The sequence below is a fragment of the Notamacropus eugenii genome, chromosome 1, assembly GCF_028372415.1.
Source record: "Notamacropus eugenii isolate mMacEug1 chromosome 1, mMacEug1.pri_v2, whole genome shotgun sequence".
NCBI classification, from domain to species: Eukaryota; Metazoa; Chordata; class Mammalia; order Diprotodontia; family Macropodidae; genus Notamacropus; species Notamacropus eugenii.
In genome coordinates, this window is record NC_092872.1 from 390,171,693 (window position 1) to 390,192,953 (window position 21,261).

Consider the following 21,261-nt stretch of genomic DNA (forward strand, 5'->3'; position numbering starts at 1 on the left):
GGCTTTTGACTACACTGTTCAATTGAAACTGTTCTCTCTAAGGTAACCAAGGATATTCACATGACAATATCTAAGGATGCCAGGATTACTGACAGGGAATTGCTCTTTAGGGCAGGGGAGCAAAGGAGATAACCTCTCTTTCCCTCCTCTTCATTCCTGACTGACCGTATTACTGGAGAGATTGTGATAAGGGACCAATGCATCTGGTGCTTGGCACACAATAGGCACTTGATGAATGATGATTGATTGATTGAATGAATGAATGAATGAAAAGAGAAGGTCTCCTGGAGAAAAGATGACAGAGAGTCCAAAAATAGAACTGATCAGGTTACGACCTTGTGAAAGGTCAGAAGATGCAGAGGTGTTGAATATTGGTGGGGGGAAGCAGTATACACTGGAACCAGTAGCAACATTCCTGGAGCACTTGTGGCTGATAATAGCATCTGCATCCGAAGCCAAGAGAACCAGCTAGACATAACAAAGAACCAGGATTCTATAAGAGCAGAACCCTCAGAACTCAGCAGAGAATTATTCTTGAAGGGAACTTTATTAAGATTTCACTAGCTATGATGAGAATGATAGAGACTCTACTAATCTAGTTATTCAAGTTTGAAATCTTGGAGTCATCTTTGACTCTCCCTCACTCCTTATATGTAAGCAGTTAGTAAGTCAGTCAATCAATCAAAAGGTATTTAGTAGGTTACTACTATGACACTATACCACTACTGTACTAAGACAAAATGTATGATAAAAAAAGAGGCCTGCTCTCAAGGGGCTTACATTCAATTGGAGAAACAACACAGACACATAGAAGTAAATGCAAAGCCCATATATGCATGATAATTTTGGGGGGAAGGCACTGCCAGCAGGAGAAATCAGGAAATCTTCAGGTTGTAGGTAGACCCTGAGCTGACCTTTGAAGGAAGCTAGGAATTCTAAGAGGCAGAGGGGAGGTGGCAGTGCATTCTGGGCATGGAAACAGACTATAAAAGGGCCTAAAAACAAGATATGATGTACGTAAGGAACAAGTAGATAATTTTTGCTGGACTATAAAGCATGTGAAAGTGGAATAATGTGTAATCAACCTAGAAAGCTAGATTGGAGTCAGACCATGAAGGGTTTTAAAATGACAAACAGAGAATTATGTATTTTATCCCAAAAGCAATAGAGAGGCATTGGACCTTTTTGGGTAACAGAGTGATATATATATATTCAGCTCTATATTTTAGGACTATTCATGTGGAGGACAGATTGGAGAGGGGAGAGACTAGAGGTATTTGCAATAGTTAGATGAGATATGATGAGTGCCTCAACCAGGATGGTCCTGTCAGTTTTCACCTCCATGAGCTTTGTTACAGAATGCTCCCCAAGGGATACCTAGGTGGTTTCAAGTTGAACTCTTTAATTTAAACCAGGCCTTTCCTTCTTTATCTTACTGGTTTCTTTTTCATCAGGCAGGATGAAGTTTTATTTAAACACTGCAGCATCTGCAGAACAGTGCATGTCTGCGTGAAACTGTTAGCAAAATTAGAAAGTCCAATTAGCAATGCATATTTAATACCACTTTGTCGTATGTTTTTGAAGTCAGCAGCAATGTTTACTCTTTTGAGGGGGAGTTTAAAATTATGCAAAGAGCAAAAGCGGTCTACATACCCTACAACATGTTTGGGTTTGATGTCTGGAAGTTGAAATGCCTTTCTTGAATTCTACTCATCTTCTACATGACTCAGGGTGCATTCATTCCAAATGTGCTCATGATCTGTGCCTCCCCCTCCAGTAGGGTCTCCCGGACCAACTGTCTTCTGTGGTTCATGATACATCTGGGCACCTGTACCTGCACTTGCCTTAGACTCTAAAAGGAATTACTGACATGATTTATGTGATGCCACCTAAGATTGTTCTCTAATAATGTGCCATGTATCCATGAGTAGAATGGGAAAAGCTAAATTGTGTTATCGTTGGTATCCAGTAATACTTGTCATCTTTTAAGTGCCTGTAAGACCTAGGAACACTTATCTCAGGTGTGATTGTATCAATTCTTTCTGCTTTTGAGGGAATAGAACCTTTAGTTTCATCCATTCATTTCTTCAACAGTATTCACAAAACACTGGAGAGAATGTAGCACTGAAATGTAAGATACAGTTCCAGACACTAATAATGTTGTTGTTGAATTAAAGAAGTCATACACCCTTAAAATCTGCTTTTGCCACTTCACTCAACCAGATTGATATTATTAATGGATAATCTTCATTATAATTGTTCTCCTGATCTTCCTTTTTATCCCTATTGCTCCTAGGGTAAAGTCCATACTCCTCTACTTGGTGTTTAAAGCTCTCTACAATCTACCTGTAATTTACTTTTCCATATTTCTCTCAAACAACTCCCTAGTATGAAGTCTCTGTCTCAGACATACTGGGTTGTTTTACCCTTTGACTATGCCTTTAACTTTCTTGTCTCCACATAGTGTGGCATAGGAGAAAGAACACAATTTGGAGCCATCGAAAGTGAGTTAAAATCCTAGTTTACTTCCTGACTTAGGTAAGTCATTTAACTTTTTCAGATCTCAATTTCACCATCCATAAAATGAAGATATTGGAAGACCTCTAAGGTCCTTTAAAGCTCTAATCTCTCATTCTGTGACCTTGCTCTTGTTCTCATTTGGAATGTCCCTTCCCCCTTCCTCTGCTAGTTCCCATCCCATCTTGTCCAAGAAACTTTTCCTGTCCACTGGTCTTTTCTCTAAAAACACATAATTGGGTGAAGCTCTCATTTGACATACACACATACACACACACACAAACACACAAACACGTACACACACATATTGCATTATATCATATAGGTGTCATATCTACTTCTTTTTCTGCTAAGATAATGCAATTTAATAGTTCAATAACCATTTATTAAGCACCTACTATGTGCCAGGCACTGTGTGAAGTGCTAGGGATGCAAAAAGGGGCAAAAGACAGCCCTTTCCCTCAAGGAGCTTACAATTCAATGGAGGAGACAGTATGCAAACAAATATATGCAAAGCAAAGTATGTACAAGATAGATGGAAAATAATTAAAAGAAGGAAAAGAAGAAAAATAATTAAAAGAAGGAGAAGTTTGATTTGGTTACTTGCATTTACCAAATGTGAACTCAGGAGAAGTGAGGTCACCCTGCAATATAGACTCTAAGCATTAATGCCTACGGGAGGAGGAGAGAGTTGCAGAGAGAGATTTCTGCTGGATATAAGAGAAAACCGGCTGACAGTCACCCTTGGCCCAGAGTGCAATGGGCTCCCTCAGCAGCTAATTAGTTTTTCTTCCTGTAAGGTCAAGAAAAAGCTAGATGGCCACTTGTAGCTGATATATATATATATATATATATATATATATATATATATATATATATATATATATATATGTATGTACGTATGTATGTATGTATGTACGTATGTATGTATGTATGTATATTCTTGTCCAATTTAGGATCTCACTGAATGGCCTTTAAGATCTTTGTTGACTCAGATTCTAAGAATCCAGGAATTCCAACAACCACGTAAGGTGAGTATAATAGGTATTATTAAACTTACTGGAGGGTTAGTCACTGGACTTGTGATTCCACTGGGATAGACAACTTTTGGTTAAGGGAACTCTCTCTGCCAATGCAGGTAAACAACTTTTCTGCAACTTATGGTCTTAGAGACTTTACACATGAGACTGCTGAGATTCAGAGAAGTCAAATGACTTGCCAGTAGTTATCCAGCAAATTTGTACAATCTTGCAAGAGGCAAGATATGAACTTGGGTCTTACTGAATCTAAATCCAGCACTCTGATTTACTGTATTCTGGGTGACATAAAATTAGTATTAAAAGGACATAATAGCTGTCTACTAGGAAAAGACAGGGCAGCTAGGTGGCACAGTGAATGGAGTGCTGGACCTGGAGTCAGGAAGATAACTCTTCCTGAGTTCAAATCCTGCCTCAAACACTTACTAGTTGTGTGACCCTGGGCAAGTCACTTAATCCTGTTTGCCTCAGTTTTCTCATCTGTAAAATGAGCTGGAGAAGGAAACACCAAACCACTCCAGTATCTTTGCTGAAAAAACCCCAAATGGCATTGCAGAGTTGGTCTTAGCTGAAAACGAATGAAAAGGTGATCTCATAAAAGGTACAGACATGAAAAACAGAGGGAACAAGTAGAGACAACAGAAAGTATTCAGGACGGAATCCTGGAAGTCCTGTATAAGGGTGCTGAATTAAGATCCCTGCCTTGCATACTGCCACCTGCTGGAAACGAAAGGCCCGACGCACATAGAGCTAAGGTGCCAGCTTTACCCCAAGGAAGTCCTAGAATTGAACTGTCATCACTTTAGTTCAAATGTTAAAAGCCACAAAACCTTGCTTTTTTAGTCATTACAAAAGCATGGCAACGCTTCCATTTGATTTCCCTAAGGACATGGCAAACATCTTAATGAGGCCATTGAATTAGGTCATTCAATATGTGTATCACTAACAGGACAGAGAGATTTACCCTTTTTTTTTTTATACGGCAAAACACAAATGAGAACTTGAAAAGAGCCAGGCCCAGCTCATCTAACTTTATAAATTTATAGTAAGAGCTGACATTAATATAAAGCTCTAACATTTGTAAAATTCTTCCCGTATGTTATTTAATCTTCACTACAACTGGGTGAGGTAATAATAATATAACTAGCATTTTTATAGTGCTTTAAGGTTTGTGAAGCACTTTACAAATATTATCTCATTTGATCTTCACAATTCTGGGAGGTAGCTATTATTATTCCCATTTTATAGTTATAGATACCGAGGCAGACAGAGGTTAAGTGATTGTCCATGATGAAACAGCTAGTTAAGTGTCAGAGACCAGATTGGAACTCAGGTCTTTCTCAATACTGGATTCTGCACGCTACTCACAAGACCTAGCTGCAGGGAGGTAGCTCCTGCCATTAGCTCTATTTCACATAGGACAAAACTGAGGCTCAGAGAGTTTGCTTTTTACCTAGTTCACATGCCAAGTAAGACTCCTTCCACACCTTCAGACTCCAACCCCAGCATTTGTTGCATTACACTAATTGCTTATTGTTCAAATTCATTAACTTGAGTTTGCTGACTATCATAATTTGGGATACTGTTCAATGAGTTTAAATGTGGACATTTTGGCTGATCTAAGTCTTCCTTGGGGCTAAACTGGAAGAGCAGGTGTGTTCTCTCTTCTGCCAAGCTGTAGGATTGATGCTAGGGAAAATGTTGATTTGGAAAGAATTGGACCCTTGGGGCTAGGGGTAGTAATCAAGTGAGTGGGGAAGGGGGTACGGTAAGGAGAGCAGAATGGACTAAGTGAATGACTTTCTTCTATCAGCTGCATGTAGCACCATGCAGGGCAGCTAAGAAAACTACATCAAGGCTATGCCATTCCAACCACTTCATGCCATCTAACCTAATGCCAGTTCAGCATCCCAATTTTCCTTGACCAAATATCTAGCAACCTCTCCAAGGGTTAGGATCTTAGGTTATAAAGGCATCAAAGTCTCCTGAGGTGAATAATAAAGAATTGTCCTACTCACCAATCAAATTGTCACTTTTGACTAAGCAAGAGCCATCAGTTTCCCGGGGTGTGCTTTGGCAAGGCAAATCTGAAAGACAGAAGAAGAGAAAATCAAGGTGAAAGGCAGAACCTTGCCTTAGAATTAGACGATGAACAAGTGCTATGCTTATGTCTTTCCATTTGGATGGTTCCAATATTGGACAATCTCTATGAATAAGACTAGGTAACATCCAGAGTGCCATACAACAGAAGAAGTCTGTTGGAATGTTGGGTCAGTGTTATATCAATCTCTTTTCTCTCTTGTCCACTCCCCGCACCTTCCCCACTCTCAGTCTATCAATATTTATATATCTCATAGTCAACAAGGAAAAATGCTTAAGTGATCTTTTTTTAATTAGCCTAAACCAGGATTATTGGTCCCCGAAATCCCTCTTTAATTTGTTCCCCTTCCATTGCATTTTGTGCATGCTATCACACTTTTTTCTTCCTTATATACAAATTTGATCATGTCTCCTCTCTGCCCCAAACACTTCAATGGTTCTCATTATCAACTAGATAAAAGAATAAACTCCCTATCCTGGTATTGGAGCTCCACTACTACCTGACTCTTCCTTATCTTAGTGGGCAGCCTTATCTCATATTTCTCTGGAGTAAGAACCTTCATATTCTACCTCCGACAATAACTATGTAACTCTGAATAGGTCACTTAACCCACTGAAGTTTCTTCAGCTATTTGAGTGATAAAAGATCAACTTTGATTAATAAATCTCATTCTTAGGGTTAGGCAACATGGCTTCTGAGGCCCCTTTCAGGTCTAAATCGGTTTTGGAATTCTGTTTTACTTTCACAATATTTCTCTTATATGTTTCCTTCTCTCCACTCACAGATCTAACGACCACATACAGGCCATTATCACCTCACACTTAGATCATTGCAATAGCCTGACTCAAGTCCCCCACCCCCACCCTCTGGTCCATCTCTACTTTGTTGTTAACATGATTTTCCTGAAGGGCAGATCTGACCATGTCACTCCCTTACTCTGCAAACTCAGGTGGCTCCCTATTACCTCCAGGATGAAAAACAAAATCCTCTGTTTGGCATTTAAACTCTCTATAACTTGGCTTCTTCCTGTCTTTCTAGTATCACATTTTATTCCCCATCATGCATGACAATCCAGCTACACTGGCTTTCCTCAAACACAACACTCTATTTTCTGATTGTGCATTTGCACCGAACGTCTTCTGGGCCTAAAATGCTTACCCTTCCTTATTGTCATCTCCTAGGTTCCTTGAGTTCCTTTAAGACAGTTCAGCTCCCACCTTCTGCGGAGGGGAATTCCAGATTTCCTTTCATTCCCTCTTCCCTCCAAGATTACCTTTCCTTTACACTGTATATCACACATATGTAGTTTTTTTTTTTTTGCATGTTGTCTCCATTAGAATGTTAACTCCTTGATGGCAGGGGAAATTTTTTCCTTTCTTTATATCCCCAGTACTTATCATGGTGCCTACCACAGAGTAAGTGCTTGTTGACTGATTGTTGTTTGCAAAATCGATGAAGTTGCATCTAATACATTCCTACTTCTGTGCTTTGGTTCTCACTCTCTATGCATCCATCCTGATCATGTTCAAATTCTATCTGTCCTTCAAAACTTACATCCAATGCTTCTGTCTCTCCAAAGCTTTCCCTCATCCTCTCAGGCTTGGGAGAGTGGAGGGCAGGTTAGGTATAGAGAGATTTGGCAGGTAGTTGCTATATTGCTTAGTAGTGGTGGTCAGGTAGCACCCCAGTTAGGGTAGGTGACTTCTGTGTTTGGACGAACTCCAGATGAGCACTTCAGTTTATACAACTCTATGGCTGTCAATAGCAGATCAATGATTAGAGTATATTAATCACACTTGGTTTTTTATCCTTTTTCTGAATCTGTCATTTTCTGAGTTCCTTTTAGGTTGTTTGGAGAAGGAGGAGAGAGAGGACACTTAATGATAAGCTCCTAGGAAGAGTCATAATCCCTAGCATAATTCCTTTCTATAAGTACCCAATAAATATTTGTTGAATGAGATATATGAGAGACAATATCACCCCAAAACCAGATATAGATTTTAATGGAAACTTAACACATGCTCATGATGCCATGGGATGGGTAATGACCAACTCAGTAGAAATGGGGGTGCACATGCATGTGGAGGGGAAGATGCAGGTACACAAGAGAAAGTTGTTAGGATAGGCACCAGTGGCTAGCTGCTTTTCTTTGAGAATGGGGTGATCTTTCATTTGTGTCTGACCTCACTATCCAGGACTGTTGTGATTCTAAATCAAAGATGAATGAGCACTTAGTAAGTGCCAGACACTATGCTCAGTAGCTACGTGGTGCAGTGGATAGAACCCTGGGCCTGGAGTCACAAAGATCTGTATTCATATTTGGCCGTAGATTTGTGAAAGTCTGGGCAAGTCACTAATCTTTGTCTACCTCAATTTCCTCAGTTGCCAAATGGGGATAATAAAACACCTACCTCCCAAGATTATTGTGCTTGGCATAGCTTCTGGAACATAGTAGGCATTTAATTAATTATTATTCTTTCCTTTCATTTCTTTGCCCTTTCTCTAGCTACTATTCCAGTCATTAGGCTAGGGAAGACCTATATTTTTGTGAAGTATTGACTTTTGTTTTTAATAATTGGTTTTAGAAAACTGTAGGAATGGGAATGTCCTCTTTACACCAGGGTTCCTTGATGTTTCTTAAAGTAATTTGCAATTCAATTGTATCTTCATTTTGTATGAAATTTTGCAGCTATTTGGAAGATGGGGGAGAAGAGCTAAATTGCACCCTACTGGTTTTACTTTGACTGCCTCAATAAAGAGATGGTTGATCTGGTTCCATAATTAGTTTCTGCTTTCTAAAAAGGCCCCAGGAGGGAGTAGAAAGAATGACAGTCAAGTCCCCTCTATTCAATAACTCTTTTCAATAGAAAGCACCCAACACAAGGTTTATCTAGTTGGAGTTAGGGCTCTGTTTTTCCTCCTTTCATAAGTAGGATTCACAAAACATTTATTAAGGAGTTATGCTAGGGATTATAGTTCCCTCTAGGAGCTTATTGTCAAGGATTCTCTCCCTCCTCCTTCTCCACACAAACTAAAAAGAACTCAGAAAATGACAGATTCAGAAAGGGGATAGAAAACCACATCTGTATAATACATTCTGATCTCTGTTCTACTGTATTGTTATCTATTCAGTGAAGGGGGAATCTGAGGTTCCAGGTCACAGCCTCATTCATCTATATTCCTTCTTTAGTGCTCTGGCCTAGCTTACTAGCTCTGTTCTTTCTTTCCCTAGTTGTCTCCCATCCATATTCACTGAATCTTCTCATTCTAAGTGTCCACAATCAAATTTTTCTCCTTACCGTAAATCCACTTATGCCTGTCCAGCCAATTAATCATTCTTTCTCTTCCACAATGATTTATGAACTCCTAAAACTCAACAGAAATATCTGCTTTCCACTTGGTTTTTTCTTTCCCCCTCCATACCCAAGACCATTTTCAAACTTCCAAAATAAATAATCCCAGAACTAAGGACATACCCTTGTGTCCTTAAATAGGTTCAGGGAATCTCAAGCAGCTGCATGCCCCTACAAGCTTGCAGAAATAGAAGTTCCTCCTTTTCTGAATGGCCTCATAAATTGAAATTCAGAAGGAGATATCACTTCCAGCTAGGGTACTCAGGGAAGTTACATGGAGGAGTTGGCATGTGAATAAGTATTTCAAAGGATTGAGAAAACTTCATGGGGAGAAACAGAGATAAAGGAGAAGGGCATTTCAAATTGGGGGAATGGACTGGACAGAGGCACAGAGGTAGTCAAAACACAAAGGGTGTTTCAGGGATAGTGAAAAGACTAGTTTAGCTGAAGAAGAGCATTTATGTAGGTATTAAATGGGAGATTATGATAGAAAGAAAAATATGGGGCTGTGGCCCACACTCTAAGAAGCCCTGGATAAGGCATTGGATGGTAGGCAAGGGGTCCCATTGACAATCCAGGAGGCAGGTAAGTGACATAGTGGGTAGGATGCCGGACTTAGAGTCAAGAAGAGCTGAATTGGAATCCTGTCTCAGACATTTACAAGCTATGTGATTCTGGACAAGCCACTTAACCTCTGTGTGTAAGTTTGCCCATCTGTAAAATGAGCATATTTCACAGGGTTGTTGTGTGGATCAGGTGAGATAATATATGTAAAGTGCTTTGCAACCTTAAAGCACTGTATACATGGTAGCTTTTATTAAGTGAATTTTCCTGTCTCTCTTATCATCTTTTGTCTATTGTTGAATGACCAGTAGTTACTATGGATGGATTTTTGATTCTGTTTGAATAAAGTGGCCAGGTTGGAAGGAGACTGAAGATCATTCTATAAAAGGATTGGTTGAAGGAAGTGTAGATGTTTAGCCTAGAAAAGAACAGATTTAAAGAGACAAGACAAGCAATCTTCAAGGGTCTGAAAATATGGAAGTATAAGAGACTTGTTTTGTTTGGAGTCAGAGGAAGAATTAAGAGCAATGGGTGAAAGCTGGACACAAGCAATTGAGGCTTGATTTAAGGAAAACCTACCTAATTCTTTCTGGCACAGGGGGGAAATAGGGACATGGAATTTCATCAGTTTATGTCACTTCCCTGTGTGAAAACTCCTTCCACCAGATGCAGATCAGCCAGATGTTGGTAATGGAGAGACTTGAGAGTTTCCTGGGGCACTGAGATGTACACTGTCCTGTCCATGATCACACAAACATGCATCAGAGGAAGGACTTGACCTTGGGTTCTCCTGATTTCAAAGCTAACTCTCCATCCACTACACCACACAACCTCTTTCCTAATAATCAGGACCATCATTCATGTGGGAGTAAATTGCCCATCCCTGGAGATCTTTAAGCAGAGACTAAATGACTACTTGTCATCAAGGTTGTTCAGGGCATTCCTGCTTGGGGATGTGCTAAGCTAGGATCCCTTCTACCTCTAGGTTTCTCTGATTTTGTGATATAGTCACCTTGCAAGATTATTTTTCTGGGCAGGAGATATTTTCAATTGAAAGCTCTCCTTCAAATACCTTTTTCAAGCTTCAGCAAAATGCAAGAATGGTTGGTTGAGTTGGAGATATGGTCTCTGCCATTGTTAGCCAGGAGAGTTGAATGAATAGACATGTGATCAGCATTTTATTATTTCTGTCTCCACCATTCCTTAACATATCTTCTATCAGAAGCGTGTCTGCACTTCATAAATAATGTTTTGCACAGATGCTTATCCTGGATTAATACTTCTCTCAAACCCTTCACATACTGGAAGCTGCTTTTTTCTGCTTAATATTCTAATCCATGTGAGACTGTGTTTTCACAAAATTCTATTTCCAACATTCCTCCAAAAATTCCTGATTTACTGGATTCTTAAAAATGAATGATTCTTAGCTTTTTTGGGGGTGGTGCATCATGGATCCCTTCTCAGAATAACATTTTTAAGTAATTGAAAGAAATGCTAAATTTCAGCCAGAGGTCAGTGGAAATAAAGATGTGTTTTTTTATAGAATGACCTTCAGTCTCCTTCCCAACCTGACCACTTTATTTAAACAGAATCAAAAATCCATCCATGGATTCAGAGAACCTGAAAACTGTTTACTATAGTAGGGACAGATGGGAGGAGAATCTGTGGACCCCAAGTTAAGAACTTCTACTCCAAATGTACATTATTGGTATAACTGGTTACAATATGCAAACAATTTTTTATTAACTCTTCACTCTCTTCAAAGAACTTTCACATACATTGTCTCATTTGATCTTACCTCTGGGACATTATTATGCCCTTTTTAGAGATGAACAAACTGAGGAAGGGAGAAGCTAAATGAAGTAGGATTTATGGATTCAGAAATTACATCCTCACATAAACTCCTTCAGTAACTCAAGTGTCAAAGGTTTCATTTGTATAGACTCCAGCTTCATTGATGTAGATCCTAATACCTTCTATACCTTCCTAGGTTGTTTCATGAGCTGCAGAGTCCAAGAAACACTTGTTACTAGTAGCCAACCCTATGATAATAAGAATATTCAAATTTAATTCAACTGACTCTCAGACCCTCCCTTCCCTGGCCCCTCCATAGTTCACCACTGGGCTCAAACCCTTGGCATTAGAGCTGAATCCTTCCTTTCCCTTTAATAATGGTTACTAAATTCTATTACTTCTCACTCCAGAATAGCTTTTGTTCTCAGCACCACTTCTACTTTTCCTACAAATGGCAAGTAGTTATTTATGGTCTCTGCTTAAAGATCTCTAGGTATGGGGAGTTTGCTCCCACATGAATGATGGTCCTGATTGTTAGGAGAGAGGTTGTGTGGTGGAGTGAATGGAGGGTCAGCTTTGGGGTCAGGAAAACCCAAGGTCAAGTCCTTCCTCTGATGCATATGTTTGCATGATCATGGGCAGGACAGTGTACATGTCAGCGCATTTCCCACAAACAACTTTGTTCAGCACTTATGGATTAGACTGTTGTAAGAGCCTCTCAACTGGTCAGGATCACTATTTCATTGTTTTGGGGTTGAAAGTGATCTTAGTGAAGATTCCTCTCATTTTATAAATGAGGAAACAGGCCCAGAGAGATGGGGTTGCTCAAGGCTATCCAACTAACAACAAGACTTGGGATTGGAATCATTTCTTCCTAATTCTCAAGTCATTGTTCGCACCAATTTATGTGAAAGTACTTTGAAGAGGATGAAGTGTTAATAACAAAAACTTGTTTGTATATTATTATCAGTTTTGGCAGTAATCAATATTTAGAGCAGGAGTTCTTAACTTAGGGTCCATGGATTCTCCTCTCCTGTTTGCCCCCACTATCATGAAACAGATTTCTGGGACTCTGTGAACTTGAACGGGAGAAAACAATGTCTATTTCCACTGACTGCTGGCTGAAATTTAGCATTTCCTTCAATGTATCCTCCACATTACTGTCTAAGTATTCATAATAACACATCTTTATAATCATACCCCTCCTCTGCCCTAACTACCTCCCCTGCCAACACTTCAGTGTTTATTGCAAACAAATGATAAACTCTCCTCTTCTTTCTCTCCTCCTTTTATTTTCCATTCTCTTTAAAAAGTTATCCACAGCTGTACCATCTATTTCTTCTCTAACTACTTTCTCCTTAATCCTTTGAAAACTGGTTTTTGTTCCAGTCACTGTACGGAATTACTCTCTCAGAGATCATCAGTTCTTCCCAGGATTCTTTCCTTGCCTGTCTTCTTTTCACTGTCTGCTTCCTCCAAGTCAGTGATAACTAACCCTGGCAAGTTCATTCACTTCCTTGGCTACAACTATCATTGCAATTCAGGTGATTCCCTTGTCTCTACTTCCAGTCCTGGCTCCTATCCTAAGATGTAGATGTGTATGTCCAATTGTTGATAGGATGTCTTTCCCTTAATGTATCTACTGGTGTTTCAAATTCCACATAAAATAAAAATAATAGTAATAATAATGATATTTATGTGGCACTTAAAGGTTTGCAAAAAGGTTTCATGTGTGTGTTCTGATTCTTACAATAACCTTGGGAGGGAGGTAGACTGAAAGGTTAAGTGGCTAGGTCACGGTCACCCAGCTAAGTCACACCTGAAACAGGATTCCGACTCAGTCTACCTCCAGGGATAACAGCCAATCCAATATGCCTCCTTATATACTACAAACCAAACTGGTTATCTTTCCTCAAAACCTGTTCTTCTTTCTGATTTTTTATGATTTCCTCTTAGTGGCATAGGTAATCATTCATTCAGCTTTTCTTTGACTTTCTTCCCCCCTCACTTCTTGCAGGCAATGTTAATCAAATCCTGTCACTTTTATCACTATATCCCTCTTTCTATTTCTGTCTATTTCTGTTACCACCAACCTAATAAAGGTTCTCCTCCTTCTCTTTTTCCCCCCAAGGACGTTAGGGTTAAGTGAGTGAGCATCACAGCTAGTAAGTGTCACGTGTCTGAGATTGGATTTGAACTCATGTTCCCCTGACTCTAGGGCTAGTGCCCTACCCACTGTACCACCTAGCTGCCCCTACAAAGGTCCTTCTTACTCCTCCTCCTGGACACCAGCCCCCAACTTCTTTCCATCTTTACTCTTCTCTGCTCCAATTCAGCATGAAGATGAAGGCATCCTTGTGAATAGATCTGGTCATCCTACTTTGCTCAAAACCTTTCAAGTATTACCAAATCAATCGTTTATGAAATAAATCTAAACACTTTTGCCTGGAGAGTGGTACCTTCAAAACATTCCATAATCTGTCATTATCTAACTTTGTGTATTTATGCTACAGCCAAACTTGAACACTTGCTGGTCCCCCTATATTTCCCACCTTTATATTTTGCTCACTGCATTCTGAACATCAGGGCTGCCCTTCCCCTAGCTTGTCTATTAAATCTTTACCCTTCCTTTGAAATTCAACTTAATTCTGCTCTGATCTTCAGGATGTCAGGGTTTTTCTCCTTTCCCTTTTCTCCTTCCCTTTTCCCCACCTATATTCTGAATCTTTCATTTGTTATTCTGCATTATAGTTATTGGGTATGTGTATGTGTGTGTGTACATGTGACAGTACCATATCCAACTAATAGACTATGGGCACCATATACCGGGTAACATGTTTTAGCCAAAAGATGCTTCTACTTCCATGCCTATCCCAGAGCTCTGCCCACAAAGGGTCTTTAATGAAGGTTTATCTATTGAAATTGAATTCCTACCTCCATCTAAGTGAACGGAGTTCAAATAAAGTGAGGCCAGCCCCAGTGAGGCGAAGACCTTAGGCAAACATCTGTTGAGATGGAGAAGCAACAGACGATTTCACAGCTTCTCTTCTTATCCCCTAGAGTAACAATGCTAGAAATAGAGAAAGACTCCCTGCTCAGATACAGTTTGGATTAGAGATCCCCTGACACCACTTCCAATTCTGTGGTTCCATGAAATGTGAAGCTCCATTTCATCTGAGTGATCCCACGGCACTCTCTCAACAATCTACCTACTCCTCTTTCAGTATGGGGATGCTACACTTCCTCTTTTCATCCTCAAAGACCTATATTAGCTGTGTGACCCTGGGCAAATTATTTAACCACTCTGAGCTCCATTTTTCTCATTTGTGAAATGGAGATAATAATGGTACCTACCTCACAGGGTTGCTATAAGGCTCAAATGAGATAATGTATGAAAGGTACCTGAAGGTGTTATATAAATGTGGATTATTAATTTTGTTAGCCAGTGACTTCAATGTTATAAAAATTCCCAGTGAGGAAATCCACTCTACCAATGCCACTTGGTGACTGTTATGCAATTTGTAGTCTCAGATTGCTGCTGGGACACTGATAGATTCTATGACTTGCTCATGGTCACAGTCAGCCAGAGTCAGAGGTATCCTGACTCTAACACCAGCTCTCTGTCTCCTATGTTTTCTGCCCAACATTCTCAACAACGTCCTCAAATACCTGGACCTATGAACATCTTTTTCAGACCTGGAAAATAAAATGTTAGAGTTAAACACAGAGAGGAAAGCTCTCTGAAACATGATTCTTGCTACCTCTGCTGTGGTTTTTATTTTCAACCTCAGTTCAGACTTATGACTAGGATTGTACCCCAAATATACTAGCTGTAAAAACAACGTGGGGATAGTAAATACATTCTACCAGGTTCTGTATTACTCAGTGGATTGGAAGTTATTGTTCCCAGGGAGTAAGTGGATAATTTTCTCCAAGCATCTTTTTCATCTTATGAGTTCCTGCTCAAAAAGATCTTCATTTGCCCATTGAATCAAGTCTTTGGTGCCTCTTCTTGGCTTCCAAAGCTTTCCCTAATCTGGGCTCCATGCTACCAACCCAATCTTACTTCCCACTAGGCCTCTCTTTTTCTTCAAGGCTATAGGACAAATCCAGGTTAACTGAGGTATCTGAGTTGATTGACTTTTGACTGGACCATTCCTAGATCAGCCATCAGTATTCTATCACCCTAACATAGCAAAGCAAGGCCAGTATGAGTAGGAGACAGGACCATGAATGGGAGAAATGGAAGGTCTTAGAGATATAGTTCAATTTCTTCATTTTATAGAGCAGGAAACTAAGATCCAGATAGGGAAAGTCACTTACCCACAGTTAAACAGCCAGAAAATGGCAGAATTGGGCTAACAATTCAGGTTTTCTCGCCCTGTGTGCTCCTTTCCCAACACCATGCTGCCTCGGTTGGAGCTAGGGGGAGGTGATGTTTCTATGCCAGGGTGACACTGGTAACTATGGACTTTATCAGCTTCATAACATACTGCTGCATTTGGGAGGGAAGTCTTTCTATCGACATATGATATAATTCTATACTACACAGGACAAATTCCACCCATACATCTATGATCCACTGAAATCCAAGCCCTGGGAATAAAGGAAATGGAGGTCATTCCCATCAGAAATGCAAACCACTAGTCAGTCTCCATTATACTGGAGACACTAACACCATGATTTAATAATGGAACAATTGAATATACTGGCTTTCTTTGAGCACTTAAAATTTTGCATATAAATTATTTTGCAAATAATGCTTAAATTTAATCATCGGCACCACTAGTGCCAACAGACCCAGAAATAGAACAGCTTGAATAAGATCAATCCAAGGGTAAATTGTAATTTAAAATAGAGGTAGAGTACTTTGGTGGAAAAAAGGCTGGGCTTGCAGATGGGGGACCTATGACTGAATTTTGGCTACCAGACCTTGGACAAGTCATATTTAACATCTCTGAAGTCTCATTTTCCTCTCCTTAATAAACTTTAGTGGCTTTCTATAGGATAAAATTTCTCTAGGATAAAACACAAACTTCTGTTTTTAGAATTCAACACTTTTCACAGTATGGTTCTACCTTACCTTGAGAAACAGATCTCATACTACTTTCCTCCTGTCCCTGATGACTAAAAGTCAAACTGGACTCCTGGGTGCTCCTTAGAAGGCATATTCCATCTCCTACCTCCCTGACTTTGTATGGGGTATCACTTCCCTCCTCCCTGCCATCTCCTAGAATTCATTATTTATTTCATGTTCCACTTTCTAAAAAAAGAACCTTTCCTAAATTGTTAGTGTTCTTTCCATCCAATCCTTTTGTATTTATCTAACAGATTCTGTATTTACTTAGCTGTATATGTATGTTTTCCCAGGTAGAAAGCAAGCTTCTTGAGGACAGAGGTACTGTTTTGGCTTAGTCTTTATTTCCTGAACTTGGCACAATACCTAACACTTGTTGTTCAGTCATTTCAGTTGTGTTTGACTCTTTGTGACCCTAGCTGGGGTTTTCTTAACAGAAATAATAGAGTGGTTTGGCATTTCCTTCTCCTGCTCATTTTACAGATGAGGAACTGAGATGAACAGGGCAAGTGACAGGCCTAGGGTCATGCAGCTAGTAAGTATCTGGGGCAGGATCTGAACTCAGGTCTTCCTGACTCCAGCCCCAGCACTCTATCCACTGCATCATCTAGCTGTCCCCAATACCTTTAAATGCTTAGTTGAAGCTGAATTGAAATATATCTGTGAAATGGGAATAAGAAAATTGGTACCAGTTATTGTGCAGTATTATTGGGCATCACTTACCTCATGTTTGTCATCATTGTGAGTTGCTATGAAATTATAACCTGACTAATTACAAAAACCTGATGGGGTGATAGGGAAGATGCCAACTTGTGTTTTTACCATCCTCAAACTGTCATATTGATTTTGGACAAACAGGCCCACATCATAAAGACTATCCCTCTTATTTGCCTAGGAAAAATAATATAAACATGGAGAATCAGCAAAATATAGTCAGTAAGACGTGAGTTCAAGTCCTGTCCCTACTACATATTAATTTTGTGATCTTGGGCAATTCAACCTGTCACTCCTTCAGATATCTAAGACTCTAAGTTATAGAAAAGGTGCCAATTTGTTTCAGTGGAGGGGATTTTCACGTGGAGAGTTCCTCATACTGATAACATCAGTCAGTCACTGTGTATTCGTTAAATGTTTTCTTTGTGATCCCCAGTTAAGGAAACTGAGGCAGACATAGGCTAGATACTTGATCAGGGTGATGCACCAAATAAATTTCTGAGCTGAACTTGAACTTAGTTCCTTATGACTCTGGGTCTAGCATGTTACAAGGAACTCATTATACAGAGTATCTAGAAGGTAACCTTAGACAGGAAGACACTAGCAGTTAAGGGATACAATTCTGTATTCCTCCTTCCAAAACCAAAACATAAAACCTAAGTCAATATATTCCCCATTCCCTGTCTTACATTGAGCACTATCCACCACTGCTCAGACTTATCATCAAGCATCATCTGGTGAGCAGAGGACATGGCACTGTATGTAGGGGGGCGTTTGAGTCTCATAAAAGGTTTCTCAAGTGAATGATCATTTGGCAGGTATGTTCATGCTTTGGGTAAGGTTGGGCAAAATAACTTCTTAAAGATTCTACCAATTCTTAGATTCTAAGAAAAGTTCATTGGGAAAGGGAGGATACCATACTTGGTCAGTCAGTGGTTGTGGAAATCAGGACAGCCATAAGATAGCATGAGGATGACATGAGGTGCCATTGGGGGTGGGGTGAAGGTGAGGGTGGATTTTAAAGGTGAGGAGCCAAAGTCAAACTGCTTATTTTGAAAATTTTCATGGTATCTGCATGGTTCATGTGTGTCCCTTATAGCCTATAATATCATTCTCTTGGTTTAGAGGAAATATATCCTTCAGAAGAACCAAACCCAATCTCACAGAAGGATTTTTATTCTTACTTGTAAATTACTGGGGCAAGCTGAGGCTTTTTCTTCAATATAACTCATTTTCCTCCCTGTAGTCTCACAAATGAGTACCACAACCACCCTTGATGGAATATGATAGACCACGGAGTAAATACTTCAGCACCTTTGGATGGAAAATTCCGTTCTGAGCAAAAGGCACAGATTAACACAGGGAAAAACTAAAGCAAAGGAAGTTGGAAGAAGGGGAAGGAGAAGTTGGAAAGAACTTTCTCTAGATTTCTTGCCAAGCGGAAAAACAGGTTGAGCTGTATTCAAGGAGCTTTCGAGAGTGATTTTTAACCAAGCAGTCAGACAGTGACCTCAAAAGTGAAGCTCTGGATGGAGGGAATTGCTCAGAGACTTGGAGGAATTGTACCACAAAAATTGCCTCAGTTGGGTCAGGGCAGAGCCCAGAAGAGGGACAGGATAAAGAACATTTGGAGATCTGAATTTTAGGGCCAGCTTTGTGATCTTAGGCAAATCACTTTCCTTTTCTGAACTTTGTTCTTCTTAGCACAATAAAGTTGCTTTGACAGCTTTGATTGTGTTGCTTCTACCAGGTTTTAGGTAGGAAATTGATGATCTGGGGGTCATTAGGAGAAGAGTGGTCAGCGTAGTGAAAAAATCTTGTGTTTTTGGCATATAAAGACTGATCAAAAGACTTGTAGCTTTTTTAGCCTAGAGAAGAAAAGGCTTAGGGGGAACATTATGATTATCTACTACCAGTACTACCAGGACTACTGAGGCAGCTAGGTGGTACAGTGGATAGAGCACCAGTGCAGGAGTCAGGAGGACCTGGGTTCAAATCTCACCTCAGACACTTGATACTCACTAGCTGTGTGACCTTGGGCAAGTCACTTAACCCCAATTGCCTCATCCTGGGTCATCTCCAGTCATCCTGATGAATGTCTGGTCACTGGATTCAGATGACTCTGGAGGAGAAGTGAGGCTGGTGATCTGCACAACCCTCCCTCACTCAAAACAAAGTCAAGTGCAAGTCATATCATCATTTCTCTGATGGCATGGTCTTCTTCGGCAACGAAGGATGAACACCCACCAGTACTACCAGGACATTATGGTATAGGATTTCGATTTAGTGATCTTGGATTCAAATTATGCCTCTGCTAGTTGCTACTTATATAAATTTAGGCAAAAGATTAACCTTTTTCACCTCAGTTTCCTCCTCTGTAAAATGGAGGATGGGGAAGTGGATTGGACTTGATGGACTCCTAGTTCCTTCCTGTTCTAAATCTTTTAAGAATTTAAATGGTTGCAAAGTGACAGAGGTTAGATTTATTCTGCTTTGCCCTAGAGGTCAGAAGTAGGAAAAATGAGGGAAAGCTGCAGAGATATAAATTTAGGTTCCCTATAGAAAACTTCCTACCAATTCCATATATTAAAAAAGTGGAGTGGGTTGCTTTAAGTGGTAGTGAGTTCCTCTCTCCCTGGAGGTCTTCAAGCAAAGCCTGGTCAGTCATTGATTGGGTATGTCAGAGGAGATTCCTGGTCAGGTTGGATTGATGACCTCTGAGTTCCCTTCTAACTGAGATTCTGGGAGGGTCGGGAGAAGACTCTCTCTTAGGTCCCTTTCCAGGTCTGCCATGCTGTGATTCAATGAGAAATGCTGCCTGAATTGGAATTCTGTCTTGGAGCTTGTCAAGATTGTGTGTTCCTAAGATCCTCTTGAGCCCTAAGGATGGGCATGCTACAAGCTCAGCACTGAAGAAGCCACCATCAGAATGATCTTGCACATGATTGCCCTGCCTCCCTCTACAGCTGTGCCAGCTCATGTTCTCCACGTGGCTTCAGCGAGTCCAACCCCACAGATGGGCCAAATGGGCTGGAGATGATGCATATTCAGGTGCACAAAAATTATTCACAGTTTCTGCATCATTGCTAGCTTCCTTTTGCCCTGTTAGCAATTTCACAAGCCCTCCTCTCCACCTGCACTTCTCCACTGGCTCCTTTTACTTGGCCTAATAATGAAGAGGCCTCTTGGTGACATACCTACATATGTCGCCTTCTCTACTGGGGGTTTCTAAAGTATTCATCATTTTAGAAACAAACGAGATCCCTTTAATGATAATAACTCACATTTTCTATTGTTTTAAGGTGTACAAAGCACTTTACTCAAAGTGGTCCTGTTGTGTGCACAGTATACTCATCATGACCTCCATTTTTATAGCTGAACCAACTGAGTCTCCAGTAGGTTAAGTGACTTGCTTAAGTGTTATAACAATTAGGAAGAGTCAAGGTCAGGTTGTGTCAGATTTTTCTGACTTTTAGTTCAGTGATTTTTCTTTGCTTTCGGACTCATAGACTCATAACTGTTAGAGCTGAAAGGGGCAATTTTGTCCAATTACCTCATTTTACAAATAGGGAAACTAAAACTCAAGGAAAAGAGATTACTTGCTCAATGATGCTTGAAGGTCCTAGCAAATCGATGAGTAGATCTTGTATCTCCTGAGCCTCAGTCTAGCCCTCTTGCTTCTAGATTAGGGGTTCTTAACTGGAATTTTGATAGATTTCAGGGAGTCCATGAACTTGGATGGGAAGAAAATGATGCCTTTTGCTTTCATTCTTAAGCACTTAGCACAGTGCAGCACTCTTCAGTACTAAACACACAGGAGGTGTTAATAAAAGTTTGTTAACTTGGCTAACCTCTAACTCAAATTTAGCATTTTCTTCAATTATTTTAAAACATTATTCTGATAAGGAGTCCATGGGCTTTGCTAGACTGCGAACAGGGTCCATGGTACAGAAAAGGTGGAGACCCCCTGTTCTGGATCATGCTGGCATAGATGGTGACATGATATTGGATTTCATATCCCCTACCAACAAATAACATGCCCTAATGTTATTTTTAATGAATGCCACGTTCTGCCTTGCTGATAAAGCTTTAAAGTGACACTTC

At 40.1% G+C, this 21,261-nt stretch overlaps 1 protein-coding gene across 2 annotated transcripts in view; it reads right to left on the minus strand.

Annotated features, from left to right (window-relative positions):
* ATP10B (ATPase phospholipid transporting 10B (putative)) overlaps positions 1-21,261 on the minus strand; it is a 316,520-nt gene that overhangs the window by 211,903 nt on the left and 83,356 nt on the right. For both annotated transcript variants that reach the window (XM_072630895.1, XM_072630894.1), the window contains exon 2: positions 5,573-5,641. The gene's annotated coding sequence lies outside the window, so the exon portion shown is untranslated. The remainder of the gene's footprint in view (positions 1-5,572; positions 5,642-21,261) is intronic.